Raw genomic sequence first — 26,796 nt, forward strand, 5'->3', positions numbered from 1 at the left:
CTATCACGACAGCACTTTTCGGGTTGGTTGCTCGGAGGTTGGGGTCACCGTATTAGCTATTATTTGCTTCTGGTTGGTTGATAACCTGAGTTCAGTTTACCGTCCTTGCAAATAATACTCTTTGGTAATGAAGCAAAGATGGAAGAAAGCCCATCTCGGATGCCTAACTTGATACAAATAACATCCTCAAAACAGCCAGTACTGGCAAGATACACTGAGTCATGGATATCACCTCTAGCTTTTCCACACACTTTTCTCACCAGGTCAGCTGAAAACATACGCCAATGGTCGTCAGGTTTTCCAGCTCAGCTGACTAAGCAGGAGAACCAAAGTCCACATTCCAATTGCCTTTGGGTCCAGAAAACAAGTTTGCCTAAACACCAAACACCTACAGCGATGGTCAGCTCATAAACAGTGAAGAAAAAGAGCTCACATTGAAGGTGTTGCACCTAAACTGTGCTTTGTATTGGCAGATTTGGCTTACGGCTGCCAGAGGGGCAAGGCATGGCAAGAGCTTTGAGTTTGCCAGACTGTGAAAAAGTTAAAGGTAAGCACTGTTTCTGCCCAGTTTCGAACCGGGGACCTTTCGCGTGTGAGGCGAACGTGATAACCACTATACTACAGAAACCCATTCATGCTGTTTTTTTGAGCCTTGCAGACCGAAAGTCTACCCTAAAGTAAGATCGGTGAAAAGAGCTGCTGAAAGTGACATTGACAAAAAGCCCTAGTGCGCTCAAATTGTTTCTGCCCGGTTTCGAACCGGGGACCTTTCGCGTGTTAGGCGAACGTGATAACCACTACACTACAGAAACCTATCACGACAGCACTTTTCGGGTTGGTTGCTCGGAGGTTGGGGTCACCGTATTAGCTATTATTTGCTTCTGGTTGGTTGATAACCTGGGTTCAGTTTACCGTCCTTGCAAATGATACTCTTTGGTAATGAAGCAAAGAAGGAAGAAAGCCCATCTCGGATGCCTAACTTGATACAAATAACATCCTCAAAACAGCAAGTACTGGCAAGATACACTGAGTCATGGATATCACCTCTAGCTTTTCCACACACTTTTCTCACCAGGTCAGCTGAAAACATACGCGTGTTAGGCGAACGTGATAACCACTACACTACAGAAACCTATCACGACAGCACTTTTCGGGTTGGTTGCTCGGAGGTTGGGGTCACCGTATTAGCTATTATTTGCTTCTGGTTGGTTGATAACCTGAGTTCAGTTTACCGTCCTTGCAAATGATACTCTTTGGTAATGAAGCAAAGAAGGAAGAAAGCCCATCTCGGATGCCTAACTTGATACAAATAACATCCTCAAAACAGCAAGTACTGGCAAGATACACTGAGTCATGGATATCACCTCTAGCTTTTCCACACACTTTTCTCACCAGGTCAGCTGAAAACATACGCCAATGGTCGTCAGGTTTTCCAGCTCAGCTGACTAAGCAGGAGAACCAAAGTCCACATTCCAATTGCCTTTGGGTCCAGAAAACAAGTTTGCCTAAACACCAAACACTTACAGCGATGGTCAGCTCATAAACAGTGAAGAAAAAGAGCTCACATTGAAGGTGTTGCACCTAAACTGTGCTTTGTATTGGCAGATTTGGCTTACGGCTGCCAGAGGGGCAAGGCATGGCAAGAGCTTTGAGTTTGCCAGACTGTGAAAAAGTTAAAGGTAAGCACTGTTTCTGCCCGGTTTCGAACCGGGGACCTTTCGCGTGTGAGGCGAACGTGATAACCACTACACTACAGAAACCCATTCATGCTGTTTTTTTGAGCCTTGCAGACCGAAAGTCTACCCTAAAGTAAGATCGGTGAAAAGAGCTGCTGAAAGTGACATTGACAAAAAGCACTAGTGCGCTCAAATTGTTTCTGCCCGGTTTCGAACCGGGGACCTGTCGCGTGTTAGGCGAACGTGATAACCACTACACTACAGAAACCTATCACGACAGCACTTTTCGGGTTGGTTGCTCGGAGGTTGGGGTCACCGTATTAGCTATTATTTGCTTCTGGTTGGTTGATAACCTGAGTTCAGTTTACCGTCCTTGCAAATAATACTCTTTGGTAATGAAGCAAAGAAGGAAGAAAGCCCATCTCGGATGCCTAACTTGATACAAATAACATCCTCAAAACAGCCAGTACTGGCAAGATACACTGAGTCATGGATATCACCTCTAGCTTTTCCACACACTTTTCTCACCAGGTCAGCTGAAAACATACGCCAATGGTCGTCAGGTTTTCCAGCTCAGCTGACTAAGCAGGAGAACCAAAGTCCACATTCCAATTGCCTTTGGGTCCAGAAAACAAGTTTGCCTAAACACCAAACACCTACAGCGATGGTCAGCTCATAAACAGTGAAGAAAAAGAGCTCACATTGAAGGTGTTGCACCTAAACTGTGCTTTGTATTGGCAGATTTGGCTTACGGCTGCCAGAGGGGCAAGGCATGGCAAGAGCTTTGAGTTTGCCAGACTGTGAAAAAGTTAAAGGTAAGCACTGTTTCTGCCCGGTTTCGAACCGGGGACCTTTCGCGTGTGAGGCGAACGTGATAACCACTACACTACAGAAACCCATTCATGCTGTTTTTTTGAGCCTTGCAGACCGAAAGTCTACCCTAAAGTAAGATCGGTGAAAAGAGCTGCTGAAAGTGACATTGACAAAAAGCACTAGTGCGCTCAAATTGTTTCTGCCCGGTTTCGAACCGGGGACCTTTCGCGTGTTAGGCGAACGTGATAACCACTACACTACAGAAACCTATCACGACAGCACTTTTCGGGTTGGTTGCTCGGAGGTTGGGGTCACCGTATTAGCTATTATTTGCTTCTGGTTGGTTGATAACCTGAGTTCAGTTTACCGTCCTTGCAAATGATACTCTTTGGTAATGAAGCAAAGAAGGAAGAAAGCCCATCTCGGATGCCTAACTTGATACAAATAACATCCTCAAAACAGCAAGTACTGGCAAGATACACTGAGTCATGGATATCACCTCTAGCTTTTCCACACACTTTTCTCACCAGGTCAGCTGAAAACATACGCCAATGGTCGTCAGGTTTTCCAGCTCAGCTGACTAAGCAGGAGAACCAAAGTCCACATTCCAATTGCCTTTGGGTCCAGAAAACAAGTTTGCCTAAACACCAAACACTTACAGCGATGGTCAGCTCATAAACAGTGAAGAAAAAGAGCTCACATTGAAGGTGTTGCACCTAAACTGTGCTTTGTATTAGCAGATTTGGCTTACGGCTGCCAGAGGGGCAAGGCATGGCAAGAGCTTTGAGTTTGCCAGACTGTGAAAAAGTTAAAGGTAAGCACTGTTTCTGCCCGGTTTCGAACCGGGGACCTTTCGCGTGTGAGGCGAACGTGATAACCACTACACTACAGAAACCCATTCATGCTGTTTTTTTGAGCCTTGCAGACCGAAAGTCTACCCTAAAGTAAGATCGGTGAAAAGAGCTGCTGAAAGTGACATTGACAAAAAGCACTAGTGCGCTCAAATTGTTTCTGCCCGGTTTCGAACCGGGGACCTTTCGCGTGTTAGGCGAACGTGATAACCACTACACTACAGAAACCTATCACGACAGCACTTTTCGGGTTGGTTGCTCGGAGGTTGGGGTCACCGTATTAGCTATTATTTGCTTCTGGTTGGTTGATAACCTGAGTTCAGTTTACCGTCCTTGCAAATAATACTCTTTGGTAATGAAGCAAAGATGGAAGAAAGCCCATCTCGGATGCCTAACTTGATACAAATAACATCCTCAAAACAGCCAGTACTGGCAAGATACACTGAGTCATGGATATCACCTCTAGCTTTTCCACACACTTTTCTCACCAGGTCAGCTGAAAACATACGCCAATGGTCGTCAGGTTTTCCAGCTCAGCTGACTAAGCAGGAGAACCAAAGTCCACATTCCAATTGCCTTTGGGTCCAGAAAACAAGTTTGCCTAAACACCAAACACCTACAGCGATGGTCAGCTCATAAACAGTGAAGAAAAAGAGCTCACATTGAAGGTGTTGCACCTAAACTGTGCTTTGTATTGGCAGATTTGGCTTACGGCTGCCAGAGGGGCAAGGCATGGCAAGAGCTTTGAGTTTGCCAGACTGTGAAAAAGTTAAAGGTAAGCACTGTTTCTGCCCAGTTTCGAACCGGGGACCTTTCGCGTGTGAGGCGAACGTGATAACCACTATACTACAGAAACCCATTCATGCTGTTTTTTTGAGCCTTGCAGACCGAAAGTCTACCCTAAAGTAAGATCGGTGAAAAGAGCTGCTGAAAGTGACCTTGACAAAAAGCACTAGTGCGCTCAAATTGTTTCTGCCCGGTTTCGAACCGGGGACCTTTCGCGTGTTAGGCGAACGTGATAACCACTACACTACAGAAACCTATCACGACAGCACTTTTCGGGTTGGTTGCTCGGAGGTTGGGGTCACCGTATTAGCTATTATTTGCTTCTGGTTGGTTGATAACCTGAGTTCAGTTTACCGTCCTTGCAAATGATACTCTTTGGTAATGAAGCAAAGAAGGAAGAAAGCCCATCTCGGATGCCTAACTTGATACAAATAACATCCTCAAAACAGCAAGTACTGGCAAGATACACTGAGTCATGGATATCACCTCTAGCTTTTCCACACACTTTTCTCACCAGGTCAGCTGAAAACATACGCGTGTTAGGCGAACGTGATAACCACTACACTACAGAAACCTATCACGACAGCACTTTTCGGGTTGGTTGCTCGGAGGTTGGGGTCACCGTATTAGCTATTATTTGCTTCTGGTTGGTTGATAACCTGAGTTCAGTTTACCGTCCTTGCAAATGATACTCTTTGGTAATGAAGCAAAGAAGGAAGAAAGCCCATCTCGGATGCCTAACTTGATACAAATAACATCCTCAAAACAGCAAGTACTGGCAAGATACACTGAGTCATGGATATCACCTCTAGCTTTTCCACACACTTTTCTCACCAGGTCAGCTGAAAACATACGCCAATGGTCGTCAGGTTTTCCAGCTCAGCTGACTAAGCAGGAGAACCAAAGTCCACATTCCAATTGCCTTTGGGTCCAGAAAACAAGTTTGCCTAAACACCAAACACTTACAGCGATGGTCAGCTCATAAACAGTGAAGAAAAAGAGCTCACATTGAAGGTGTTGCACCTAAACTGTGCTTTGTATTGGCAGATTTGGCTTACGGCTGCCAGAGGGGCAAGGCATGGCAGGAGCTTTGAGTTTGCCAGACTGTGAAAAAGTTAAAGGTAAGCACTGTTTCTGCCCGGTTTCGAACCGGGGACCTTTCGCGTGTGAGGCGAACGTGATAACCACTACACTACAGAAACCCATTCATGCTGTTTTTTTGAGCCTTGCAGACCGAAAGTCTACCCTAAAGTAAGATCGGTGAAAAGAGCTGCTGAAAGTGACATTGACAAAAAGCACTAGTGCGCTCAAATTGTTTCTGCCCGGTTTCGAACCGGGGACCTGTCGCGTGTTAGGCGAACGTGATAACCACTACACTACAGAAACCTATCACGACAGCACTTTTCGGGTTGGTTGCTCGGAGGTTGGGGTCACCGTATTAGCTATTATTTGCTTCTGGTTGGTTGATAACCTGAGTTCAGTTTACCGTCCTTGCAAATAATACTCTTTGGTAATGAAGCAAAGAAGGAAGAAAGCCCATCTCGGATGCCTAACTTGATACAAATAACATCCTCAAAACAGCCAGTACTGGCAAGATACACTGAGTCATGGATATCACCTCTAGCTTTTCCACACACTTTTCTCACCAGGTCAGCTGAAAACATACGCCAATGGTCGTCAGGTTTTCCAGCTCAGCTGACTAAGCAGGAGAACCAAAGTCCACATTCCAATTGCCTTTGGGTCCAGAAAACAAGTTTGCCTAAACACCAAACACCTACAGCGATGGTCAGCTCATAAACAGTGAAGAAAAAGAGCTCACATTGAAGGTGTTGCACCTAAACTGTGCTTTGTATTGGCAGATTTGGCTTACGGCTGCCAGAGGGGCAAGGCATGGCAAGAGCTTTGAGTTTGCCAGACTGTGAAAAAGTTAAAGGTAAGCACTGTTTCTGCCCGGTTTCGAACCGGGGACCTTTCGCGTGTGAGGCGAACGTGATAACCACTACACTACAGAAACCCATTCATGCTGTTTTTTTGAGCCTTGCAGACCGAAAGTCTACCCTAAAGTAAGATCGGTGAAAAGAGCTGCTGAAAGTGACATTGACAAAAAGCACTAGTGCGCTCAAATTGTTTCTGCCCGGTTTCGAACCGGGGACCTTTCGCGTGTTAGGCGAACGTGATAACCACTACACTACAGAAACCTATCACGACAGCACTTTTCGGGTTGGTTGCTCGGAGGTTGGGGTCACCGTATTAGCTATTATTTGCTTCTGGTTGGTTGATAACCTGAGTTCAGTTTACCGTCCTTGCAAATGATACTCTTTGGTAATGAAGCAAAGAAGGAAGAAAGCCCATCTCGGATGCCTAACTTGATACAAATAACATCCTCAAAACAGCAAGTACTGGCAAGATACACTGAGTCATGGATATCACCTCTAGCTTTTCCACACACTTTTCTCACCAGGTCAGCTGAAAACATACGCGTGTTAGGCGAACGTGATAACCACTACACTACAGAAACCTATCACGACAGCACTTTTCGGGTTGGTTGCTCGGAGGTTGGGGTCACCGTATTAGCTATTATTTGCTTCTGGTTGGTTGATAACCTGAGTTCAGTTTACCGTCCTTGCAAATGATACTCTTTGGTAATGAAGCAAAGAAGGAAGAAAGCCCATCTCGGATGCCTAACTTGATACAAATAACATCCTCAAAACAGCAAGTACTGGCAAGATACACTGAGTCATGGATATCACCTCTAGCTTTTCCACACACTTTTCTCACCAGGTCAGCTGAAAACATACGCCAATGGTCGTCAGGTTTTCCAGCTCAGCTGACTAAGCAGGAGAACCAAAGTCCACATTCCAATTGCCTTTGGGTCCAGAAAACAAGTTTGCCTAAACACCAAACACTTACAGCGATGGTCAGCTCATAAACAGTGAAGAAAAAGAGCTCACATTGAAGGTGTTGCACCTAAACTTTGCTTTGTATTGGCAGATTTGGCTTACGGCTGCCAGAGGGGCAAGGCATGGCAAGAGCTTTGAGTTTGCCAGACTGTGAAAAAGTTAAAGGTAAGCACTGTTTCTGCCCGGTTTCGAACCGGGGACCTTTCGCGTGTGAGGCGAACGTGATAACCACTACACTACAGAAACCCATTCATGCTGTTTTTTGAGCCTTGCAGACCGAAAGTCTACCCTAAAGTAAGATCGGTGAAAAGAGCTGCTGAAAGTGACATTGACAAAAAGCACTAGTGCGCTCAAATTGTTTCTGCCCGGTTTCGAACCGGGGACCTTTCGCGTGTTAGGCGAACGTGATAACCACTACACTACAGAAACCTATCACGACAGCACTTTTCGGGTTGGTTGCTCGGAGGTTGGGGTCACCGTATTAGCTATTATTTGCTTCTGGTTGGTTGATAACCTGAGTTCAGTTTACCGTCCTTGCAAATGATACTCTTTGGTAATGAAGCAAAGAAGGAAGAAAGCCCATCTCGGATGCCTAACTTGATACAAATAACATCCTCAAAACAGCAAGTACTGGCAAGATACACTGAGTCATGGATATCACCTCTAGCTTTTCCACACACTTTTCTCACCAGGTCAGCTGAAAACATACGCGTGTTAGGCGAACGTGATAACCACTACACTACAGAAACCTATCACGACAGCACTTTTCGGGTTGGTTGCTCGGAGGTTGGGGTCACCGTATTAGCTATTATTTGCTTCTGGTTGGTTGATAACCTGAGTTCAGTTTACCGTCCTTGCAAATGATACTCTTTGGTAATGAAGCAAAGAAGGAAGAAAGCCCATCTCGGATGCCTAACTTGATACAAATAACATCCTCAAAACAGCAAGTACTGGCAAGATACACTGAGTCATGGATATCACCTCTAGCTTTTCCACACACTTTTCTCACCAGGTCAGCTGAAAACATACGCCAATGGTCGTCAGGTTTTCCAGCTCAGCTGACTAAGCAGGAGAACCAAAGTCCACATTCCAATTGCCTTTGGGTCCAGAAAACAAGTTTGCCTAAACACCAAACACTTACAGCGATGGTCAGCTCATAAACAGTGAAGAAAAAGAGCTCACATTGAAGGTGTTGCACCTAAACTGTGCTTTGTATTGGCAGATTTGGCTTACGGCTGCCAGAGGGGCAAGGCATGGCAAGAGCTTTGAGTTTGCCAGACTGTGAAAAAGTTAAAGGTAAGCACTGTTTCTGCCCGGTTTCGAACCGGGGACCTTTCGCGTGTGAGGCGAACGTGATAACCACTACACTACAGAAACCCATTTATGCTGTTTTTTTGAGCCTTGCAGACCGAAAGTCTACCCTAAAGTAAGATCGGTGAAAAGAGCTGCTGAAAGTGACATTGACAAAAAGCACTAGTGCGCTCAAATTGTTTCTGCCCGGTTTCGAACCGGGGACCTTTCGCGTGTTAAGCGAACGTGATAACCACTACACTACAGAAACCTATCACGACAGCACTCTTCGGGTTGGTTGCTCGGAGGTTGGGGTCACCGTATTAGCTATTATTTGCTTCTGGTTGGTTGATAACCTGAGTTCAGTTTACCGTCCTTGCAAATGATACTCTTTGGTAATGAAGCAAAGAAGGAAGAAAGCCCATCTCGGATGCCTAACTTGATACAAATAACATCCTCAAAACAGCAAGTACTGGCAAGATACACTGAGTCATGGATATCACCTCTAGCTTTTCCACACACTTTTCTCACCAGGTCAGCTGAAAACATACGCCAATGGTCGTCAGGTTTTCCAGCTCAGCTGACTAAGCAGGAGAACCAAAGTCCACATTCCAATTGCCTTTGGGTCCAGAAAACAAGTTTGCCTAAACACCAAACACTTACAGCGATGGTCAGCTCATAAACAGTGAAGAAAAAGAGCTCACATTGAAGGTGTTGCACCTAAACTGTGCTTTGTATTGGCAGATTTGGCTTACGGCTGCCAGAGGGGCAAGGCATGGCAAGAGCTTTGAGTTTGCCAGACTGTGAAAAAGTTAAAGGTAAGCACTGTTTCTGCCCGGTTTCGAACCGGGGACCTTTCGCGTGTGAGGCGAACGTGATAACCACTACACTACAGAAACCCATTCATGCTGTTTTTTTGAGCCTTGCAGACCGAAAGTCTACCCTAAAGTAAGATCGGTGAAAAGAGCTGCTGAAAGTGACATTGACAAAAAGCACTAGTGCGCTCAAATTGTTTCTGCCCGGTTTCGAACCGGGGACCTTTCGCGTGTTAGGCGAACGTGATAACCACTACACTACAGAAACCTATCACGACAGCACTTTTCGGGTTGGTTGCTCGGAGGTTGGGGTCACCGTATTAGCTATTATTTGCTTCTGGTTGGTTGATAACCTGAGTTCAGTTTACCGTCCTTGCAAATGATACTCTTTGGTAATGAAGCAAAGAAGGAAGAAAGCCCATCTCGGATGCCTAACTTGATACAAATAACATCCTCAAAACAGCAAGTACTGGCAAGATACACTGAGTCATGGATATCACCTCTAGCTTTTCCACACACTTTTCTCACCAGGTCAGCTGAAAACATACGCGTGTTAGGCGAACGTGATAACCACTACACTACAGAAACCTATCACGACAGCACTTTTCGGGTTGGTTGCTCGGAGGTTGGGGTCACCGTATTAGCTATTATTTGCTTCTGGTTGGTTGATAACCTGAGTTCAGTTTACCGTCCTTGCAAATGATACTCTTTGGTAATGAAGCAAAGAAGGAAGAAAGCCCATCTCGGATGCCTAACTTGATACAAATAACATCCTCAAAACAGCAAGTACTGGCAAGATACACTGAGTCATGGATATCACCTCTAGCTTTTCCACACACTTTTCTCACCAGGTCAGCTGAAAACATACGCCAATGGTCGTCAGGTTTTCCAGCTCAGCTGACTAAGCAGGAGAACCAAAGTCCACATTCCAATTGCCTTTGGGTCCAGAAAACAAGTTTGCCTAAACACCAAACACTTACAGCGATGGTCAGCTCATAAACAGTGAAGAAAAAGAGCTCACATTGAAGGTGTTGCACCTAAACTGTGCTTTGTATTGGCAGATTTGGCTTACGGCTGCCAGAGGGGCAAGGCATGGCAAGAGCTTTGAGTTTGCCAGACTGTGAAAAAGTTAAAGGTAAGCACTGTTTCTGCCCGGTTTCGAACCGGGGACCTTTCGCGTGTGAGGCGAACGTGATAACCACTACACTACAGAAACCCATTCATGCTGTTTTTTTGAGCCTTGCAGACCGAAAGTCTACCCTAAAGTAAGATCGGTGAAAAGAGCTGCTGAAAGTGACATTGACAAAAAGCACTAGTGCGCTCAAATTGTTTCTGCCCGGTTTCGAACCGGGGACCTTTCGCGTGTTAGGCGAACGTGATAACCACTACACTACAGAAACCTATCACGACAGCACTTTTCGGGTTGGTTGCTCGGAGGTTGGGGTCACCGTATTAGCTATTATTTGCTTCTGGTTGGTTGATAACCTGAGTTCAGTTTACCGTCCTTGCAAATGATACTCTTTGGTAATGAAGCAAAGAAGGAAGAAAGCCCATCTCGGATGCCTAACTTGATACAAATAACATCCTCAAAACAGCAAGTACTGGCAAGATACACTGAGTCATGGATATCACCTCTAGCTTTTCCACACACTTTTCTCACCAGGTCAGCTGAAAACATACGCGTGTTAGGCGAACGTGATAACCACTACACTACAGAAACCTATCACGACAGCACTTTTCGGGTTGGTTGCTCGGAGGTTGGGGTCACCGTATTAGCTATTATTTGCTTCTGGTTGGTTGATAACCTGAGTTCAGTTTACCGTCCTTGCAAATGATACTCTTTGGTAATGAAGCAAAGAAGGAAGAAAGCCCATCTCGGATGCCTAACTTGATACAAATAACATCCTCAAAACAGCAAGTACTGGCAAGATACACTGAGTCATGGATATCACCTCTAGCTTTTCCACACACTTTTCTCACCAGGTCAGCTGAAAACATACGCCAATGGTCGTCAGGTTTTCCAGCTCAGCTGACTAAGCAGGAGAACCAAAGTCCACATTCCAATTGCCTTTGGGTCCAGAAAACAAGTTTGCCTAAACACCAAACACTTACAGCGATGGTCAGCTCATAAACAGTGAAGAAAAAGAGCTCACATTGAAGGTGTTGCACCTAAACTTTGCTTTGTATTGGCAGATTTGGCTTACGGCTGCCAGAGGGGCAAGGCATGGCAAGAGCTTTGAGTTTGCCAGACTGTGAAAAAGTTAAAGGTAAGCACTGTTTCTGCCCGGTTTCGAACCGGGGACCTTTCGCGTGTGAGGCGAACGTGATAACCACTACACTACAGAAACCCATTCATGCTGTTTTTTTGAGCCTTGCAGACCGAAAGTCTACCCTAAAGTAAGATCGGTGAAAAGAGCTGCTGAAAGTGACATTGACAAAAAGCACTAGTGCGCTCAAATTGTTTCTGCCCGGTTTCGAACCGGGGACCTTTCGCGTGTTAGGCGAACGTGATAACCACTACACTACAGAAACCTATCACGACAGCACTTTTCGGGTTGGTTGCTCGGAGGTTGGGGTCACCGTATTAGCTATTATTTGCTTCTGGTTGGTTGATAACCTGAGTTCAGTTTACCGTCCTTGCAAATGATACTCTTTGGTAATGAAGCAAAGAAGGAAGAAAGCCCATCTCGGATGCCTAACTTGATACAAATAACATCCTCAAAACAGCAAGTACTGGCAAGATACACTGAGTCATGGATATCACCTCTAGCTTTTCCACACACTTTTCTCACCAGGTCAGCTGAAAACATACGCGTGTTAGGCGAACGTGATAACCACTACACTACAGAAACCTATCACGACAGCACTTTTCGGGTTGGTTGCTCGGAGGTTGGGGTCACCGTATTAGCTATTATTTGCTTCTGGTTGGTTGATAACCTGAGTTCAGTTTACCGTCCTTGCAAATGATACTCTTTGGTAATGAAGCAAAGAAGGAAGAAAGCCCATCTCGGATGCCTAACTTGATACAAATAACATCCTCAAAACAGCAAGTACTGGCAAGATACACTGAGTCATGGATATCACCTCTAGCTTTTCCACACACTTTTCTCACCAGGTCAGCTGAAAACATACGCCAATGGTCGTCAGGTTTTCCAGCTCAGCTGACTAAGCAGGAGAACCAAAGTCCACATTCCAATTGCCTTTGGGTCCAGAAAACAAGTTTGCCTAAACACCAAACACTTACAGCGATGGTCAGCTCATAAACAGTGAAGAAAAAGAGCTCACATTGAAGGTGTTGCACCTAAACTGTGCTTTGTATTGGCAGATTTGGCTTACGGCTGCCAGAGGGGCAAGGCATGGCAAGAGCTTTGAGTTTGCCAGACTGTGAAAAAGTTAAAGGTAAGCACTGTTTCTGCCCGGTTTCGAACCGGGGACCTTTCGCGTGTGAGGCGAACGTGATAACCACTACACTACAGAAACCCATTTATGCTGTTTTTTTGAGCCTTGCAGACCGAAAGTCTACCCTAAAGTAAGATCGGTGAAAAGAGCTGCTGAAAGTGACATTGACAAAAAGCACTAGTGCGCTCAAATTGTTTCTGCCCGGTTTCGAACCGGGGACCTTTCGCGTGTTAAGCGAACGTGATAACCACTACACTACAGAAACCTATCACGACAGCACTCTTCGGGTTGGTTGCTCGGAGGTTGGGGTCACCGTATTAGCTATTATTTGCTTCTGGTTGGTTGATAACCTGAGTTCAGTTTACCGTCCTTGCAAATGATACTCTTTGGTAATGAAGCAAAGAAGGAAGAAAGCCCATCTCGGATGCCTAACTTGATACAAATAACATCCTCAAAACAGCAAGTACTGGCAAGATACACTGAGTCATGGATATCACCTCTAGCTTTTCCACACACTTTTCTCACCAGGTCAGCTGAAAACATACGCCAATGGTCGTCAGGTTTTCCAGCTCAGCTGACTAAGCAGGAGAACCAAAGTCCACATTCCAATTGCCTTTGGGTCCAGAAAACAAGTTTGCCTAAACACCAAACACTTACAGCGATGGTCAGCTCATAAACAGTGAAGAAAAAGAGCTCACATTGAAGGTGTTGCACCTAAACTGTGCTTTGTATTGGCAGATTTGGCTTACGGCTGCCAGAGGGGCAAGGCATGGCAAGAGCTTTGAGTTTGCCAGACTGTGAAAAAGTTAAAGGTAAGCACTGTTTCTGCCCGGTTTCGAACCGGGGACCTTTCGCGTGTGAGGCGAACGTGATAACCACTACACTACAGAAACCCATTCATGCTGTTTTTTTGAGCCTTGCAGACCGAAAGTCTACCCTAAAGTAAGATCGGTGAAAAGAGCTGCTGAAAGTGACATTGACAAAAAGCACTAGTGCGCTCAAATTGTTTCTGCCCGGTTTCGAACCGGGGACCTTTCGCGTGTTAGGCGAACGTGATAACCACTACACTACAGAAACCTATCACGACAGCACTTTTCGGGTTGGTTGCTCGGAGGTTGGGGTCACCGTATTAGCTATTATTTGCTTCTGGTTGGTTGATAACCTGAGTTCAGTTTACCGTCCTTGCAAATGATACTCTTTGGTAATGAAGCAAAGAAGGAAGAAAGCCCATCTCGGATGCCTAACTTGATACAAATAACATCCTCAAAACAGCAAGTACTGGCAAGATACACTGAGTCATGGATATCACCTCTAGCTTTTCCACACACTTTTCTCACCAGGTCAGCTGAAAACATACGCGTGTTAGGCGAACGTGATAACCACTACACTACAGAAACCTATCACGACAGCACTTTTCGGGTTGGTTGCTCGGAGGTTGGGGTCACCGTATTAGCTATTATTTGCTTCTGGTTGGTTGATAACCTGAGTTCAGTTTACCGTCCTTGCAAATGATACTCTTTGGTAATGAAGCAAAGAAGGAAGAAAGCCCATCTCGGATGCCTAACTTGATACAAATAACATCCTCAAAACAGCAAGTACTGGCAAGATACACTGAGTCATGGATATCACCTCTAGCTTTTCCACACACTTTTCTCACCAGGTCAGCTGAAAACATACGCCAATGGTCGTCAGGTTTTCCAGCTCAGCTGACTAAGCAGGAGAACCAAAGTCCACATTCCAATTGCCTTTGGGTCCAGAAAACAAGTTTGCCTAAACACCAAACACTTACAGCGATGGTCAGCTCATAAACAGTGAAGAAAAAGAGCTCACATTGAAGGTGTTGCACCTAAACTGTGCTTTGTATTGGCAGATTTGGCTTACGGCTGCCAGAGGGGCAAGGCATGGCAAGAGCTTTGAGTTTGCCAGACTGTGAAAAAGTTAAAGGTAAGCACTGTTTCTGCCCGGTTTCGAACCGGGGACCTTTCGCGTGTGAGGCGAACGTGATAACCACTACACTACAGAAACCCATTCATGCTGTTTTTTTGAGCCTTGCAGACCGAAAGTCTACCCTAAAGTAAGATCGGTGAAAAGAGCTGCTGAAAGTGACATTGACAAAAAGCACTAGTGCGCTCAAATTGTTTCTGCCCGGTTTCGAACCGGGGACCTTTCGCGTGTTAAGCGAACGTGATAACCACTACACTACAGAAACCTATCACGACAGCACTCTTCGGGTTGGTTGCTCGGAGGTTGGGGTCACCGTATTAGCTATTATTTGCTTCTGGTTGGTTGATAACCTGAGTTCAGTTTACCGTCCTTGCAAATGATACTCTTTGGTAATGAAGCAAAGAAGGAAGAAAGCCCATCTCGGATGCCTAACTTGATACAAATAACATCCTCAAAACAGCAAGTACTGGCAAGATACACTGAGTCATGGATATCACCTCTAGCTTTTCCACACACTTTTCTCACCAGGTCAGCTGAAAACATACGCCAATGGTCGTCAGGTTTTCCAGCTCAGCTGACTAAGCAGGAGAACCAAAGTCCACATTCCAATTGCCTTTGGGTCCAGAAAACAAGTTTGCCTAAACACCAAACACTTACAGCGATGGTCAGCTCATAAACAGTGAAGAAAAAGAGCTCACATTGAAGGTGTTGCACCTAAACTGTGCTTTGTATTGGCAGATTTGGCTTACGGCTGCCAGAGGGGCAAGGCATGGCAAGAGCTTTGAGTTTGCCAGACTGTGAAAAAGTTAAAGTTAAGCACTGTTTCTGCCCGGTTTCGAACCGGGGACCTTTCGCGTGTGAGGCGAAAGTGATAACCACTACACTACAGAAACCCATTCATGCTGTTTTTTTGAGCCTTGCAGACCGAAAGTCTACCCTAAAGTAAGATCGGTGAAAAGAGCTGCTGAAAGTGACATTGACAAAAAGCACTAGTGCGCTCAAATTGTTTCTGCCCGGTTTCGAACCGGGGACCTTTCGCGTGTTAGGCGAACGTGATAACCACTACACTACAGAAACCTATCACGACAGCACTTTTCGGGTTGGTTGCTCGGAGGTTGGGGTCACCGTATTAGCTATTATTTGCTTCTGGTTGGTTGATAACCTGAGTTCAGTTTACCGTCCTTGCAAATAATACTCTTTGGTAATGAAGCAAAGAAGGAAGAAAGCCCATCTCGGATGCCTAACTTGATACAAATAACATCCTCAAAACAGCCAGTACTGGCAAGATACACTGAGTCATGGATATCACCTCTAGCTTTTCCACACACTTTTCTCACCAGGTCAGCTGAAAACATACGCCAATGGTCGTCAGGTTTTCCAGCTCAGCTGACTAAGCAGGAGAACCAAAGTCCACATTCCAATTGCCTTTGGGTCCAGAAAACAAGTTTGCCTAAACACCAAACACTTACAGCGATGGTCAGCTCATAAACAGTGAAGAAAAAGAGCTCACATTGAAGGTGTTGCACCTAAACTGTGCTTTGTATTGGCAGATTTGGCTTACGGCTGCCAGAGGGGCAAGGCATGGCAAGAGCTTTGAGTTTGCCAGACTGTGAAAAAGTTAAAGGTAAGCACTGTTTCTGCCCGGTTTCGAACCGGGGACCTTTCGCGTGTGAGGCGAACGTGATAACCACTACACTACAGAAACCCATTCATGCTGTTTTTTTGAGCCTTGCAGACCGAAAGTCTACCCTAAAGTAAGATCGGTGAAAAGAGCTGCTGAAAGTGACATTGACAAAAAGCACTAGTGCGCTCAAATTGTTTCTGCCCGGTTTCGAACCGGGGACCTTTCGCGTGTTAGGCAAACGTGATAACCACTACACTACAGAAACCTATCACGACAGCACTTTTCGGGTTGGTTGCTCGGAGGTTGGGGTCACCGTATTAGCTATTATTTGCTTCTGGTTGGTTGATAACCTGAGTTCAGTTTACCGTCCTTGCAAATAATACTCTTTGGTAATGAAGCAAAGAAGGAAGAAAGCCCATCTCGGATGCCTAACTTGATACAAATAACATCCTCAAAACAGCCAGTACTGGCAAGATACACTGAGTCATGGATATCACCTCTAGCTTTTCCACACACTTTTCTCACCAGGTCAGCTGAAAACATACGCCAATGGTCGTCAGGTTTTCCAGCTCAGCTGACTAAGCAGGAGAACCAAAGTCCACATTCCAATTGCCTTTGGGTCCAGAAAACAACTTTGCCTAAACACCAAACACCTACAGCGATGGTCAGCTCATAAACAGTGAAGAAAAAGAGCTCACATTGAAGGTGTTGCACCTAAACTGTGCTTTGTATTGGCAGATTTGGCTTACGGCTGCCAGAGGGGCAAGGCATGGCAAGAGCTTTGAGTTTGCCAGACTGTGAAAAAGTTAAAGGTAAGCACTGTTTCTGCCCAGTTTCGAACCGGGGACCTTTCGCGTGTGAGGCGAACGTGATAACCACTACACTACAGAAACCCATTCATGCTGTTTTTTTGAGCCTTGCAGACCGAAAGTCTACCCTAAAGTAAGATCGGTGAAAAGAGCTGCTGAAAGTGACATTGACAAAAAGCACTAGTGCGCTCAAATTGTTTCTGCCCGGTTTCGAACCGGGGACCTTTCGCGTGTTAGGCGAACGTGATAACCACTACACTACAGAAACCTATCACGACAGCACTTTTCGGGTTGGTTGCTCGGAGGTTGGGGTCACCGTATTAGCTATTATTTGCTTCTGGTTGGTTGATAACCTGAGTTCAGTTTACCGTCCTTGCAAATGATACTCTTTGGTAATGAAGCAAAGAAGGAAGAAAGCCCATCTCGGATGCCTAACTTGATACAAATAACATCCTCAAAACAGCAAGTACTGGCAAGATACACTGAGTCATGGATATCACCTCTAGCTTTTCCACACACTTTTCTCACCAGGTCAGCTGAAAACATACGCGTGTTAGGCGAACGTGATAACCACTACACTACAGAAACCTATCACGACAGCACTTTTCGGGTTGGTTGCTCGGAGGTTGGGGTCACCGTATTAGCTATTATTTGCTTCTGGTTGGTTGATAACCTGAGTTCAGTTTACCGTCCTTGCAAATGATACTCTTTGGTAATGAAGCAAAGAAGGAAGAAAGCCCATCTCGGATGCCTAACTTGATACAAATAACATCCTCAAAACAGCAAGTACTGGCAAGATACACTGAGTCATGGATATCACCTCTAGCTTTTCCACACACTTTTCTCACCAGGTCAGCTGAAAACATACGCCAATGGTCGTCAGGTTTTCCAGCTCAGCTGACTAAGCAGGAGAACCAAAGTCCACATTCCAATTGCCTTTGGGTCCAGAAAACAAGTTTGCCTAAACACCAAACACTTACAGCGATGGTCAGCTCATAAACAGTGAAGAAAAAGAGCTCACATTGAAGGTGTTGCACCTAAACTTTGCTTTGTATTGGCAGATTTGGCTTACGGCTGCCAGAGGGGCAAGGCATGGCAAGAGCTTTGAGTTTGCCAGACTGTGAAAAAGTTAAAGGTAAGCACTGTTTCTGCCCGGTTTCGAACCGGGGACCTTTCGCGTGTGAGGCGAAAGTGATAACCACTACACTACAGAAACCCATTCATGCTGTTTTTTTGAGCCTTGCAGACCGAAAGTCTACCCTAAAGTAAGATCGGTGAAAAGAGCTGCTGAAAGTGACAATGACAAAAAGCACTAGTGCGCTCAAATTGTTTCTGCCCGGTTTCGAACCGGGGACCTTTCGCGTGTTAGGCGAACGTGATAACCACTACACTACAGAAACCTATCACGACAGCACTTTTCGGGTTGGTTGCTCGGAGGTTGGGGTCACCGTATTAGCTATTATTTGCTTCTGGTTGGTTGATAACCTGAGTTCAGTTTACCGTCCTTGCAAATAATACTCTTTGGTAATGAAGCAAAGAAGGAAGAAAGCCCATCTCGGATGCCTAACTTGATACAAATAACATCCTCAAAACAGCCAGTACTGGCAAGATACACTGAGTCATGGATATCACCTCTAGCTTTTCCACACACTTTTCTCACCAGGTCAGCTGAAAACATACGCCAATGGTCGTCAGGTTTTCCAGCTCAGCTGACTAAGCAGGAGAACCAAAGTCCACATTCCAATTGCCTTTGGGTCCAGAAAACAAGTTTGCCTAAACACCAAACACTTACAGCGATGGTCAGCTCATAAACAGTGAAGAAAAAGAGCTCACATTGAAGGTGTTGCACCTAAACTGTGCTTTGTATTGGCAGATTTGGCTTACGGCTGCCAGAGGGGCAAGGCATGGCAAGAGCTTTGAGTTTGCCAGACTGTGAAAAAGTTAAAGGTAAGCACTGTTTCTGCCCGGTTTCGAACCGGGGACCTTTCGCGTGTGAGGCGAACGTGATAACCACTACACTACAGAAACCCATTCATGCTGTTTTTTTGAGCCTTGCAGACCGAAAGTCTACCCTAAAGTATGATCGGTGAAAAGAGCTGCTGAAAGTGACATTGACAAAAAGCACTAGTGCGCTCAAATTGTTTCTGCCCGGTTTCGAACCGGGGACCTGTCGCGTGTTAGGCGAACGTGATAACCACTACACTACAGAAACCTATCACGACAGCACTTTTCGGGTTGGTTGCTCGGAGGTTGGGGTCACCGTATTAGCTATTATTTGCTTCTGGTTGGTTGATAACCTGAGTTCAGTTTACCGTCCTTGCAAATAATACTCTTTGGTAATGAAGCAAAGAAGGAAGAAAGCCCATCTCGGATGCCTAACTTGATACAAATAACATCCTCAAAACAGCCAGTACTGGCAAGATACACTGAGTCATGGATATCACCTCTAGCTTTTCCACACACTTTTCTCACCAGGTCAGCTGAAAACATACGCCAATGGTCGTCAGGTTTTCCAGCTCAGCTGACTAAGCAGGAGAACCAAAGTCCACATTCCAATTGCCTTTGGGTCCAGAAAACAAGTTTGCCTAAACACCAAACACTTACAGCGATGGTCAGCTCATAAACAGTGAAGAAAAAGAGCTCACATTGAAGGTGTTGCACCTAAACTGTGCTTTGTATTGGCAGATTTGGCTTACGGCTGCCAGAGGGGCAAGGCATGGCAAGAGCTTTGAGTTTGCCAGACTGTGAAAAAGTTAAAGGTAAGCACTGTTTCTGCCCGGTTTCGAACCGGGGACCTTTCGCGTGTGAGGCGAACGTGATAACCACTACACTACAGAAACCCATTCATGCTGTTTTTTTGAGCCTTGCAGACCGAAAGTCTACCCTAAAGTATGATCGGTGAAAAGAGCTGCTGAAAGTGACATTGACAAAAAGCACTAGTGCGCTCAAATTGTTTCTGCCCGGTTTCGAACCGGGGACCTGTCGCGTGTTAGGCGAACGTGATAACCACTACACTACAGAAACCTATCACGACAGCACTTTTCGGGTTGGTTGCTCGGAGGTTGGGGTCACCGTATTAGCTATTATTTGCTTCTGGTTGGTTGATAACCTGAGTTCAGTTTACCGTCCTTGCAAATAATACTCTTTGGTAATGAAGCAAAGATGGAAGAAAGCCCATCTCGGATGCCTAACTTGATACAAATAACATCCTCAAAACAGCCAGTACTGGCAAGATACACTGAGTCATGGATATCACCTCTAGCTTTTCCACACACTTTTCTCACCAGGTCAGCTGAAAACATACGCCAATGGTCGTCAGGTTTTCCAGCTCAGCTGACTAAGCAGGAGAACCAAAGTCCACATTCCAATTGCCTTTGGGTCCAGAAAACAAGTTTGCCTAAACACCAAACACCTACAGCGATGGTCAGCTCATAAACAGTGAAGAAAAAGAGCTCACATTGAAGGTGTTGCACCTAAACTGTGCTTTGTATTGGCAGATTTGGCTTACGGCTGCCAGAGGGGCAAGGCATGGCAAGAGCTTTGAGTTTGCCAGACTGTGAAAAAGTTAAAGGTAAGCACTGTTTCTGCCCGGTTTCGAACCGGGGACCTTTCGCGTGTGAGGCGAACGTGATAACCACTACACTACAGAAACCCATTCATGCTGTTTTTTTGAGCCTTGCAGACCGAAAGTCTACCCTAAAGTAAGATCGGTGAAAAGAGCTGCTGAAAGTGACATTGACAAAAAGCACTAGTGCGCTCAAATTGTTTCTGCCCGGTTTCGAACCGGGGACCTTTCGCGTGTTAGGCGAACGTGATAACCACTACACTACAGAAACCTATCACGACAGCACTTTTCGGGTTGGTTGCTCGGAGGTTGGGGTCACCGTATTAGCTATTATTTGCTTCTGGTTGGTTGATAACCTGAGTTCAGTTTACCGTCCTTGCAAATAATACTCTTTGGTAATGAAGCAAAGAAGGAAGAAAGCCCATCTCGGATGCCTAACTTGATGCAAATAACATCCTCAAAACAGCCAGTACTGGCAAGATACACTGAGTCATGGATATCACCTCTAGCTTTTCCACACACTTTTCTCACCAGGTCAGCTGAAAACATACGCCAATGGTCGTCAGGTTTTCCAGCTCAGCTGACTAAGCAGGAGAACCAAAGTCCACATTCCAATTGCCTTTGGGTCCAGAAAACAAGTTTGCCTAAACACCAAACACCTACAGCGATGGTCAGCTCATAAACAGTGAAGAAAAAGAGCTCACATTGAAGGTGTTGCACCTAAACTGTGCTTTGTATTGGCAGATTTGGCTTACGGCTGCCAGAGGGGCAAGGCATGGCAAGAGCTTTGAGTTTGCCAGACTGTGAAAAAGTTAAAGGTAAGCACTGTTTCTGCCCAGTTTCGAACCGGGGACCTTTCGCGTGTGAGGCGAACGTGATAACCACTACACTACAGAAACCCATTCATGCTGTTTTTTTGAGCCTTGCAGACCGAAAGTCTACCCTAAAGTAAGATCGGTGAAAAGAGCTGCTGAAAGTGACATTGACAAAAAGCACTAGTGCGCTCAAATTGTTTCTGCCCGGTTGCGAACCGGGGACCTTTCGCGTGTTAGGCGAACGTGATAACCACTACACTACAGAAACCTATCACGACAGCACTTTTCGGGTTGGTTCCTCGGAGGTTGGGGTCACCGTATTAGCTATTATTTGCTTCTGGTTGGTTGATAACCTGAGTTCAGTTTACCGTCCTTGCAAATGATACTCTTTGGTAATGAAGCAAAGAAGGAAGAAAGCCCATCTCGGATGCCTAACTTGATACAAATAACATCCTCAAAACAGCAAGTACTGGCAAGATACACTGAGTCATGGATATCACCTCTAGCTTTTCCACACACTTTTCTCACCAGGTCAGCTGAAAACATACGCGTGTTAGGCGAACGTGATAACCACTACACTACAGAAACCTATCACGACAGCACTTTTCGGGTTGGTTGCTCGGAGGTTGGGGTCACCGTATTAGCTATTATTTGCTTCTGGTTGGTTGATAACCTGAGTTCAGTTTACCGTCCTTGCAAATGATACTCTTTGGTAATGAAGCAAAGAAGGAAGAAAGCCCATCTCGGATGCCTAACTTGATACAAATAACATCCTCAAAACAGCAAGTACTGGCAAGATACACTGAGTCATGGATATCACCTCTAGCTTTTCCACACACTTTTCTCACCAGGTCAGCTGAAAACATACGCCAATGGTCGTCAGGTTTTCCAGCTCAGCTGACTAAGCAGGAGAACCAAAGTCCACATTCCAATTGCCTTTGGGTCCAGAAAACAAGTTTGCCTAAACACCAAACACTTACAGCGATGGTCAGCTCATAAACAGTGAAGAAAAAGAGCTCACATTGAAGGTGTTGCACCTAAACTTTGCTTTGTATTGGCAGATTTGGCTTACGGCTGCCAGAGGGGCAAGGCATGGCAAGAGCTTTGAGTTTGCCAGACTGTGAAAAAGTTAAAGGTAAGCACTGTTTCTGCCCGGTTTCGAACCGGGGACCTTTCGCGTGTGAGGCGAACGTGATAACCACTACACTACAGAAACCCATTCATGCTGTTTTTTTGAGCCTTGCAGACCGAAAGTCTACCCTAAAGTAAGATCGGTGAAAAGAGCTGCTGAAAGCGACATTGACAAAAAGCACTAGCGCGCTCAAATTGTTTCTGCCCGGTTTCGAACCGGGGACCTTTCGCGTGTTAGGCGAACGTGATAACCACTACACTACAGAAACCTATCATGACAGCAGTTTTCGGGTTGGTTGCTCGGAGGTTGGGGTCACCGTATTAGCTATTATTTGCTTCTGGTTGGTTGATAACCTGAGTTCAGTTTACCGTCCTTGCAAATGATACTCTTTGGTAATGAAGCAAAGAAGGAAGAAAGCCCATCTCGGATGCCTAACTTGATACAAATAACATCCTCAAAACAGCCAGTACTGGCAAGATACACTGAGTCATGGATATCACCTCTAGCTTTTCCACACACTTTTCTCACCAGGTCAGCTGAAAACATACGCCAATGGTCGTCAGGTTTTCCAGCTCAGCTGACTAAGCAGGAGAACCAAAGTCCACATTCCAATTGCCTTTGGGTCCAGAAAACAAGTTTGCCTAAACACCAAACACTTACAGCGATGGTCAGCTCATAAACAGTGAAGAAAAAGAGCTCACATTGAAGGTGTTGCACCTAAACTGTGCTTTGTATTGGCAGATTTGGCTTACGGCTGCCAGAGGGGCAAGGCATGGCAAGAGCTTTGAGTTTGCCAGACTGTGAAAAAGTTAAAGGTAAGCACTGTTTCTGCCCGGTTTCGAACCGGGGACCTTTCGCGTGTGAGGCGAACGTGATAACCACTACACTACAGAAACCCATTCATGCTGTTTTTTTGAGCCTTGCAGACCGAAAGTCTACCCTAAAGTATGATCGGTGAAAAGAGCTGCTGAAAGTGACATTGACAAAAAGCACTAGTGCGCTCAAATTGTTTCTGCCCGGTTTCAAACCGGGGACCTTTCGCGTGTTAGGCGAACGTGATAACCACTACACTACAGAAACCTATCACGACAGCACTTTTCGGGTTGGTTGCTCGGAGGTTGGGGTCACCGTATTAGCTATTATTTGCTTCTGGTTGGTTGATAACCTGAGTTCAGTTTACCGTCCTTGCAAATGATACTCTTTGGTAATGAAGCAAAGAAGGAAGAAAGCCCATCTCGGATGCCTAACTTGATACAAATAACATCCTCAAAACAGCAAGTACTGGCAAGATACACTGAGTCATGGATATCACCTCTAGCTTTTCCACACACTTTTCTCACCTGGTCAGCTGAAAACATACGCCAATGGTCGTCAGGTTTTCCAGCTCAGCTGACTAAGCAGGAGAACCAAAGTCCACATTCCAATTGCCTTTGGGTGCAGAAAACAAGTTTGCCTAAACACCAAACACTTACAGCGATGGTCAGCTCATAAACAGTGAAGAAAAAGAGCTCACATTGAAGGTGTTGCACCTAAACTGTGCTTTGTATTGGCAGATTTGGCTTACGGCTGCCAGAGGGGCAAGGCATGGCAAGAGCTTTGAGTTTGCCAGACTGTGAAAAAGTTAAAGGTAAGCACTGTTTCTGCCCAGTTTCGAACCGGGGACCTTTCGCGTGTGAGGCGAACGTGATAACCACTACACTACAGAAACCCATTCATGCTGTTTTTTTGAGCCTTGCAGACCGAAAGTCTACCCTAAAGTAAGATCGGTGAAAAGAGCTGCTGAAAGTGACATTGACAAAAAGCACTAGTGCGCTCAAATTGTTTCTGCCCGGTTGCGAACCGGGGACCTTTCGCGTGTTAGGCGAACGTGATAACCACTACACTACAGAAACCTATCACGACAGCACTTTTCGGGTTGGTTCCTCGGAGGTTGGGGTCACCGTATTAGCTATTATTTGCTTCTGGTTGGTTGATAACCTGAGTTCAGTTTACCGTCCTTGCAAATGATACTCTTTGGTAATGAAGCAAAGAAGGAAGAAAGCCCATCTCGGATGCCTAACTTGATACAAATAACATCCTCAAAACAGCAAGTACTGGCAAGATACACTGAGTCATGGATATCACCTCTAGCTTTTCCACACACTTTTCTCACCAGGTCAGCTGAAAACATACGCGTGTTAGGCGAACGTGATAACCACTACACTACAGAAACCTATCACGACAGCACTTTTCGGGTTGGTTGCTCGGAGGTTGGGGTCACCGTATTAGCTATTATTTGCTTCTGGTTGGTTGATAACCTGAGTTCAGTTTACCGTCCTTGCAAATGATACTCTTTGGTAATGAAGCAAAGAAGGAAGAAAGCCCATCTCGGATGCCTAACTTGATACAAATAACATCCTCAAAACAGCAAGTACTGGCAAGATACACTGAGTCATGGATATCACCTCTAGCTTTTCCACACACTTTTCTCACCAGGTCAGCTGAAAACATACGCCAATGGTCGTCAGGTTTTCCAGCTCAGCTGACTAAGCAGGAGAACCAAAGTCCACATTCCAATTGCCTTTGGGTCCAGAAAACAAGTTTGCCTAAACACCAAACACTTACAGCGATGGTCAGCTCATAAACAGTGAAGAAAAAGAGCTCACATTGAAGGTGTTGCACCTAAACTTTGCTTTGTATTGGCAGATTTGGCTTACGGCTGCCAGAGGGGCAAGGCATGGCAAGAGCTTTGAGTTTGCCAGACTGTGAAAAAGTTAAAGGTAAGCACTGTTTCTGCCCGGTTTCGAACCGGGGACCTTTCGCGTGTGAGGCGAACGTGATAACCACTACACTACAGAAACCCATTCATGCTGTTTTTTTGAGCCTTGCAGACCGAAAGTCTACCCTAAAGTAAGATCGGTGAAAAGAGCTGCTGAAAGCGACATTGACAAAAAGCACTAGCGCGCTCAAATTGTTTCTGCCCGGTTTCGAACCGGGGACCTTTCGCGTGTTAGGCGAACGTGATAACCACTACACTACAGAAACCTATCATGACAGCAGTTTTCGGGTTGGTTGCTCGGAGGTTGGGGTCACCGTATTAGCTATTATTTGCTTCTGGTTGGTTGATAACCTGAGTTCAGTTTACCGTCCTTGCAAATGATACTCTTTGGTAATGAAGCAAAGAAGGAAGAAAGCCCATCTCGGATGCCTAACTTGATACAAATAACATCCTCAAAACAGCCAGTACTGGCAAGATACACTGAGTCATGGATATCACCTCTAGCTTTTCCACACACTTTTCTCACCAGGTCAGCTGAAAACATACGCCAATGGTCGTCAGGTTTTCCAGCTCAGCTGACTAAGCAGGAGAACCAAAGTCCACATTCCAATTGCCTTTGGGTCCAGAAAACAAGTTTGCCTAAACACCAAACACTTACAGCGATGGTCAGCTCATAAACAGTGAAGAAAAAGAGCTCACATTGAAGGTGTTGCACCTAAACTGTGCTTTGTATTGGCAGATTTGGCTTACGGCTGCCAGAGGGGCAAGGCATGGCAAGAGCTTTGAGTTTGCCAGACTGTGAAAAAGTTAAAGGTAAGCACTGTTTCTGCCCGGTTTCGAACCGGGGACCTTTCGCGTGTGAGGCGAACGTGATAACCACTACACTACAGAAACCCATTCATGCTGTTTTTTTGAGCCTTGCAGACCGAAAGTCTACCCTAAAGTATGATCGGTGAAAAGAGCTGCTGAAAGTGACATTGACAAAAAGCACTAGTGCGCTCAAATTGTTTCTGCCCGGTTTCAAACCGGGGACCTTTCGCGTGTTAGGCGAACGTGATAACCACTACACTACAGAAACCTATCACGACAGCACTTTTCGGGTTGGTTGCTCGGAGGTTGGGGTCACCGTATTAGCTATTATTTGCTTCTGGTTGGTTGATAACCTGAGTTCAGTTTACCGTCCTTGCAAATGATACTCTTTGGTAATGAAGCAAAGAAGGAAGAAAGCCCATCTCGGATGCCTAACTTGATACAAATAACATCCTCAAAACAGCAAGTACTGGCAAGATACACTGAGTCATGGATATCACCTCTAGCTTTTCCACACACTTTTCTCACCTGGTCAGCTGAAAACATACGCCAATGGTCGTCAGGTTTTCCAGCTCAGCTGACTAAGCAGGAGAACCAAAGTCCACATTCCAATTGCCTTTGGGTGCAGAAAACAAGTTTGCCTAAACACCAAACACTTACAGCGATGGTCAGCTCATAAACAGTGAAGAAAAAGAGCTCACATTGAAGGTGTTGCACCTAAACTGTGCTTTGTATTGGCAGATTTGGCTTACGGCTGCCAGAGGGGCAAGGCATGGCAAGAGCTTTGAGTTTGCCAGACTGTGAAAAAG

General features: G+C 45.5%; 37 non-coding genes across 37 annotated transcripts; all 37 read right to left on the minus strand.

Annotated features, from left to right (window-relative positions):
* Positions 1-739: 739 nt before the first annotated feature.
* On the minus strand, positions 740-812 carry TRNAV-AAC (transfer RNA valine (anticodon AAC)). Its single transcript has one exon. It is a non-coding gene; the product is annotated as a tRNA-Val (tRNA).
* Positions 813-1,687: 875 nt separating this feature from the next.
* TRNAV-CAC (transfer RNA valine (anticodon CAC)) lies at positions 1,688-1,760 on the minus strand. Its single transcript has one exon. It is a non-coding gene; the product is annotated as a tRNA-Val (tRNA).
* A 739-nt stretch (positions 1,761-2,499) lies between these two features.
* Positions 2,500-2,572, minus strand: TRNAV-CAC (transfer RNA valine (anticodon CAC)). Its single transcript has one exon. It is a non-coding gene; the product is annotated as a tRNA-Val (tRNA).
* Positions 2,573-2,683: 111 nt separating this feature from the next.
* On the minus strand, positions 2,684-2,756 carry TRNAV-AAC (transfer RNA valine (anticodon AAC)). Its single transcript has one exon. It is a non-coding gene; the product is annotated as a tRNA-Val (tRNA).
* Positions 2,757-3,311: 555 nt separating this feature from the next.
* On the minus strand, positions 3,312-3,384 carry TRNAV-CAC (transfer RNA valine (anticodon CAC)). The gene has a single exon. It is a non-coding gene; the product is annotated as a tRNA-Val (tRNA).
* A 111-nt stretch (positions 3,385-3,495) lies between these two features.
* On the minus strand, positions 3,496-3,568 carry TRNAV-AAC (transfer RNA valine (anticodon AAC)). The gene has a single exon. It is a non-coding gene; the product is annotated as a tRNA-Val (tRNA).
* A 739-nt stretch (positions 3,569-4,307) lies between these two features.
* Positions 4,308-4,380, minus strand: TRNAV-AAC (transfer RNA valine (anticodon AAC)). Its single transcript has one exon. It is a non-coding gene; the product is annotated as a tRNA-Val (tRNA).
* Positions 4,381-5,255: 875 nt separating this feature from the next.
* On the minus strand, positions 5,256-5,328 carry TRNAV-CAC (transfer RNA valine (anticodon CAC)). The gene has a single exon. It is a non-coding gene; the product is annotated as a tRNA-Val (tRNA).
* Positions 5,329-6,067: 739 nt separating this feature from the next.
* Positions 6,068-6,140, minus strand: TRNAV-CAC (transfer RNA valine (anticodon CAC)). The gene has a single exon. It is a non-coding gene; the product is annotated as a tRNA-Val (tRNA).
* Positions 6,141-6,251: 111 nt separating this feature from the next.
* On the minus strand, positions 6,252-6,324 carry TRNAV-AAC (transfer RNA valine (anticodon AAC)). Its single transcript has one exon. It is a non-coding gene; the product is annotated as a tRNA-Val (tRNA).
* Positions 6,325-7,199: 875 nt separating this feature from the next.
* TRNAV-CAC (transfer RNA valine (anticodon CAC)) lies at positions 7,200-7,272 on the minus strand. The gene has a single exon. It is a non-coding gene; the product is annotated as a tRNA-Val (tRNA).
* Positions 7,273-7,382: 110 nt separating this feature from the next.
* Positions 7,383-7,455, minus strand: TRNAV-AAC (transfer RNA valine (anticodon AAC)). The gene has a single exon. It is a non-coding gene; the product is annotated as a tRNA-Val (tRNA).
* An 875-nt stretch (positions 7,456-8,330) lies between these two features.
* On the minus strand, positions 8,331-8,403 carry TRNAV-CAC (transfer RNA valine (anticodon CAC)). The gene has a single exon. It is a non-coding gene; the product is annotated as a tRNA-Val (tRNA).
* Positions 8,404-9,142: 739 nt separating this feature from the next.
* Positions 9,143-9,215, minus strand: TRNAV-CAC (transfer RNA valine (anticodon CAC)). Its single transcript has one exon. It is a non-coding gene; the product is annotated as a tRNA-Val (tRNA).
* Positions 9,216-9,326: 111 nt separating this feature from the next.
* Positions 9,327-9,399, minus strand: TRNAV-AAC (transfer RNA valine (anticodon AAC)). Its single transcript has one exon. It is a non-coding gene; the product is annotated as a tRNA-Val (tRNA).
* Positions 9,400-10,274: 875 nt separating this feature from the next.
* Positions 10,275-10,347, minus strand: TRNAV-CAC (transfer RNA valine (anticodon CAC)). Its single transcript has one exon. It is a non-coding gene; the product is annotated as a tRNA-Val (tRNA).
* A 111-nt stretch (positions 10,348-10,458) lies between these two features.
* TRNAV-AAC (transfer RNA valine (anticodon AAC)) lies at positions 10,459-10,531 on the minus strand. The gene has a single exon. It is a non-coding gene; the product is annotated as a tRNA-Val (tRNA).
* Positions 10,532-11,406: 875 nt separating this feature from the next.
* Positions 11,407-11,479, minus strand: TRNAV-CAC (transfer RNA valine (anticodon CAC)). The gene has a single exon. It is a non-coding gene; the product is annotated as a tRNA-Val (tRNA).
* A 111-nt stretch (positions 11,480-11,590) lies between these two features.
* On the minus strand, positions 11,591-11,663 carry TRNAV-AAC (transfer RNA valine (anticodon AAC)). The gene has a single exon. It is a non-coding gene; the product is annotated as a tRNA-Val (tRNA).
* An 875-nt stretch (positions 11,664-12,538) lies between these two features.
* TRNAV-CAC (transfer RNA valine (anticodon CAC)) lies at positions 12,539-12,611 on the minus strand. The gene has a single exon. It is a non-coding gene; the product is annotated as a tRNA-Val (tRNA).
* Positions 12,612-13,350: 739 nt separating this feature from the next.
* On the minus strand, positions 13,351-13,423 carry TRNAV-CAC (transfer RNA valine (anticodon CAC)). Its single transcript has one exon. It is a non-coding gene; the product is annotated as a tRNA-Val (tRNA).
* Positions 13,424-13,534: 111 nt separating this feature from the next.
* On the minus strand, positions 13,535-13,607 carry TRNAV-AAC (transfer RNA valine (anticodon AAC)). Its single transcript has one exon. It is a non-coding gene; the product is annotated as a tRNA-Val (tRNA).
* Positions 13,608-14,482: 875 nt separating this feature from the next.
* Positions 14,483-14,555, minus strand: TRNAV-CAC (transfer RNA valine (anticodon CAC)). Its single transcript has one exon. It is a non-coding gene; the product is annotated as a tRNA-Val (tRNA).
* A 923-nt stretch (positions 14,556-15,478) lies between these two features.
* TRNAV-AAC (transfer RNA valine (anticodon AAC)) lies at positions 15,479-15,551 on the minus strand. The gene has a single exon. It is a non-coding gene; the product is annotated as a tRNA-Val (tRNA).
* Positions 15,552-16,106: 555 nt separating this feature from the next.
* On the minus strand, positions 16,107-16,179 carry TRNAV-CAC (transfer RNA valine (anticodon CAC)). The gene has a single exon. It is a non-coding gene; the product is annotated as a tRNA-Val (tRNA).
* A 923-nt stretch (positions 16,180-17,102) lies between these two features.
* Positions 17,103-17,175, minus strand: TRNAV-AAC (transfer RNA valine (anticodon AAC)). Its single transcript has one exon. It is a non-coding gene; the product is annotated as a tRNA-Val (tRNA).
* A 1,059-nt stretch (positions 17,176-18,234) lies between these two features.
* TRNAV-AAC (transfer RNA valine (anticodon AAC)) lies at positions 18,235-18,307 on the minus strand. The gene has a single exon. It is a non-coding gene; the product is annotated as a tRNA-Val (tRNA).
* A 555-nt stretch (positions 18,308-18,862) lies between these two features.
* TRNAV-CAC (transfer RNA valine (anticodon CAC)) lies at positions 18,863-18,935 on the minus strand. Its single transcript has one exon. It is a non-coding gene; the product is annotated as a tRNA-Val (tRNA).
* Positions 18,936-19,674: 739 nt separating this feature from the next.
* TRNAV-CAC (transfer RNA valine (anticodon CAC)) lies at positions 19,675-19,747 on the minus strand. The gene has a single exon. It is a non-coding gene; the product is annotated as a tRNA-Val (tRNA).
* A 739-nt stretch (positions 19,748-20,486) lies between these two features.
* On the minus strand, positions 20,487-20,559 carry TRNAV-CAC (transfer RNA valine (anticodon CAC)). Its single transcript has one exon. It is a non-coding gene; the product is annotated as a tRNA-Val (tRNA).
* A 111-nt stretch (positions 20,560-20,670) lies between these two features.
* Positions 20,671-20,743, minus strand: TRNAV-AAC (transfer RNA valine (anticodon AAC)). Its single transcript has one exon. It is a non-coding gene; the product is annotated as a tRNA-Val (tRNA).
* A 1,687-nt stretch (positions 20,744-22,430) lies between these two features.
* TRNAV-CAC (transfer RNA valine (anticodon CAC)) lies at positions 22,431-22,503 on the minus strand. The gene has a single exon. It is a non-coding gene; the product is annotated as a tRNA-Val (tRNA).
* Positions 22,504-22,614: 111 nt separating this feature from the next.
* On the minus strand, positions 22,615-22,687 carry TRNAV-AAC (transfer RNA valine (anticodon AAC)). The gene has a single exon. It is a non-coding gene; the product is annotated as a tRNA-Val (tRNA).
* A 555-nt stretch (positions 22,688-23,242) lies between these two features.
* On the minus strand, positions 23,243-23,315 carry TRNAV-CAC (transfer RNA valine (anticodon CAC)). Its single transcript has one exon. It is a non-coding gene; the product is annotated as a tRNA-Val (tRNA).
* A 1,871-nt stretch (positions 23,316-25,186) lies between these two features.
* TRNAV-CAC (transfer RNA valine (anticodon CAC)) lies at positions 25,187-25,259 on the minus strand. The gene has a single exon. It is a non-coding gene; the product is annotated as a tRNA-Val (tRNA).
* Positions 25,260-25,370: 111 nt separating this feature from the next.
* Positions 25,371-25,443, minus strand: TRNAV-AAC (transfer RNA valine (anticodon AAC)). The gene has a single exon. It is a non-coding gene; the product is annotated as a tRNA-Val (tRNA).
* Positions 25,444-25,998: 555 nt separating this feature from the next.
* Positions 25,999-26,071, minus strand: TRNAV-CAC (transfer RNA valine (anticodon CAC)). Its single transcript has one exon. It is a non-coding gene; the product is annotated as a tRNA-Val (tRNA).
* Between the last annotated feature and the right edge of the window lie 725 nt (positions 26,072-26,796).

Source organism: Lithobates pipiens, unplaced genomic scaffold (assembly GCF_037356315.1).
Source record: "Lithobates pipiens isolate NorthernLeopardFrog02 unplaced genomic scaffold, aLitPip1_a1.2 Scaffold_8, whole genome shotgun sequence".
Classification (NCBI taxonomy): Eukaryota; Metazoa; Chordata; class Amphibia; order Anura; family Ranidae; genus Lithobates; species Lithobates pipiens.